Source organism: Stegostoma tigrinum, chromosome 8 (assembly GCF_030684315.1).
Source record: "Stegostoma tigrinum isolate sSteTig4 chromosome 8, sSteTig4.hap1, whole genome shotgun sequence".
Taxonomy (NCBI): Eukaryota; Metazoa; Chordata; class Chondrichthyes; order Orectolobiformes; family Stegostomatidae; genus Stegostoma; species Stegostoma tigrinum.
The window spans coordinates 3,060,970-3,063,822 of record NC_081361.1 but is presented as its reverse complement, the minus strand read 5'-3'; the positions used below and the strand labels follow the sequence as shown (position 1 = coordinate 3,063,822).

Below are 2,853 nucleotides of genomic sequence, written 5' to 3'. Positions count from 1 at the left end.
CAAAGTGGAGAAAGCGGGCCTGTGATAATCTGATGTTGTGCAGTAAATGTATTGCAGAAAAGTACAAAGCAGGATGCTGTTAACAGGAGATAGCAGGGACTGCAGATCCTTTATCCGTAGACAGGATGAGGGAGATGTTTGGTGATGCCAATATTTATCACCCATTACTAATTGCCAGAGAGGGCAGTAAAGAGTCAACCACATTGCTGTGGGTCTGGAGTCACATGTCGACCATACCAGCATGGCAGTTTCCTTCCCTAAAAAGATATTAGTGAACCCGAAATGACTAAATGTCCATCTCAGCCTTGAATATGCCTCGCCTTGGCAGCCTCTGTTGTCAAGAATTCCACAGATTTGCTTCTCCCTGTGTGTGAGAACATCCACTTTATCTCTGATTTAAATGGGCGACTCGTTTCCGTGAGTTAACGCACCTGGGGATAAATCAGAGCACCGGAAGCCTCCAAAGTTCAGCGTGAACTCGCTGGTGTCTCCGGTGCCAGCTGTCAGTGTTTAAAACATTTTGTTTTTAGACCCCTAATTAAACCAACAGCCCTGATTTGCACATTAGATTTGCCAAAGAGGAATCTGATCCAAATGTCCTTCATTGGCTGTGATTCAGGTGGTGGTGAAAGGTGCAATAAAAATACAAGGACATAATTCTTTCTCAATCCATTGCGCTGATAATTAATCTCTCCACTCATGGAAACATCTTTTCCATTGACTCTCTCTCCTCTATGTGTTTAAATCAATTCATTCCCACAACAGCCTACTCCATTCCGATCAAGTACAGGGTGGCAGTAAATGTTAGGGTGGTGGCACAGACATCACGAATCGAATACTCACCTTTCCTGTTCGAACTGTTTCGTGAGGAATATTAGAAGGTAGCTCATAGCCGAGTGGTTAAGGCGATGGATTCAAAATCTATTGGGAGTTTCCCCACACAGGTTTGAATCCTGTAAAGAAAACCTGTTTTCTCAGGTCTGGTAGTTTGCTGGCATTCAGGAAAGACACCTTCTGAACAAGAATCTAACTGTACTCAAAACCTGAGCTCTGTTTCTCTTTCCACTGATACAGCTGGACCTGTTGAGTTTCTGCAGTATGCTGTGTTATTATCCGGAATAACTGCTGTTTTTCATGAAATATCGTCAATCCCAGTCCTCTGGCAACTGACCTTTGTCATTGGCACAATTTCTCCTGACGATCAACCTGCGCATCCTCACTCCTACCCAACCCCATCATTAGATACAGCCCCAGGAAATCTCTGGTTTTGCTCCAAAGCGAACATTCCCAGCCCCAGGATTCTGTCCACCAAATGGGACTTCCTCACCTCCTGACATGGTGCAAGAGATTTTGGGAAAACATTGACAGTCGGTGGGGAAAAAAAGTATTAAGGAAGTAAAACAGAAAACCCAGCCTCCTGCTTTGCGAACCTTTAGAAACCTTTTGGGAACTGGAATCACAGGAGAATGAAGAGTGAACTTTCCGACTGAGCACAAACAGTCCAGACACCTGCCACTTCTTTGAGCCCGGGACATTGACTTGGATGTTCTCGAGACATGAACTGATCTGAGACATTGAAAGGATTCTCGTTCCTGCACATCAGGAATTCAAATCTCATCTCAGCTCCAGGACAACGAGAAAACTCAGGAATAGACAAGACACTGAAAGGGTTGAAGGGAGACGGGCCGGTTGTAGGGGAGCGGGTTCCCACTGATGTGGATGGGCCTGCAGAGGGTAGGATCAGACTGTTCTCACGTCTCCTCAAGGTATGTCCCAGGTTTTATTTTGGAAAAGTACAGTCGATACAGGATAATTATCCTGCCAAGCGAGGAAGTTTGAATTCACCACAAGCTCAGTTTAAGGGCTGCTGCAAGAGCTCGCCATTTTCTGCGGTGCAATTGGCTGTTGCTTTTGAGGGTGAAATGTGAAATTGTCGCTTTGAAGCCACTGCGGAGGGAACAAGTGCTGTTCTCACTCTACCAGTTCCCTTTTGACTGTACAGCTATGGGTTTTAATGTAGTCAGGAAAATGTTGCCCAAATGGAAATCTTGTCCGGTGAGTGACCACAAAGGTATTTCGATGTTGCTTTAACAGCTGCGATAAAGACCTGGGAAATGTTTGGAATCTGAAACAAAAACAGAAACTGCATGACTGAAAGGAGAAAACAGAGTTCTGAAGAAGTTCTGAACCTTTGATTCAAATTCTCTGCCCACAGATGTTCCCAGATCTGCTGAGCTTTTTTGTTTCCCTGCAATTTATATGTTTGCCGGTAAATGAACATTTATTTTATGCATTGGGATGAAACAACCTGCATCACCATGTACCAAATTTAACACTTTGAAAATCTGTGAAGTGATTGGATTCAAGCAAACCCAGAAATAATTCATCCACAGCGCGACTGGCCTCGGAAAGCCACCTCAAAAGATAAATAGCATAGCTTGTCTTGCAGTAGTCATGGCCGAGTGGTTAAGGTGATGGACTCGAAATCCATTGGGTTATTCCTGCGCTGGTTCAAATCCTCCTGACTACGGGTGAAAACGGAGAAAAAAATTCAAAGGCTGTTTATGTCAGGAGTCAAAGCAAGGACAGCAGAACTTTTCACTGAGATTGCAAAGAAGGGAAAAGGCAACTCACTACCTGTCATGATAGAACAAGCACAAACCTTCACAAAAGCTGACATGTTTTAGGATATACATTTGCAGGGGCAACCATAGTGAGGCGGTGAGGCTGTGAGCCATGTGCTGGAGCTCCAAACCAAACTTTCTCGTGGCGTTGAAAGCGAAATGAGCTTTGCATTCTTGATTTGCAGCAATGAAAATCCTTTCAAGGCCTCACTGAGAGCAGCAAACAGGA

At 44.5% G+C, this 2,853-nt stretch overlaps 1 non-coding gene across 1 annotated transcript; it reads left to right on the top strand.

Moving 5' to 3' along the window:
- The first annotated feature begins 2,448 nt into the window (after window positions 1-2,448).
- On the top strand, window positions 2,449-2,530 carry trnas-cga (transfer RNA serine (anticodon CGA)). Its single transcript has one exon. It is a non-coding gene; the product is annotated as a tRNA-Ser (tRNA).
- The last annotated feature ends 323 nt before the right edge of the window (window positions 2,531-2,853 follow it).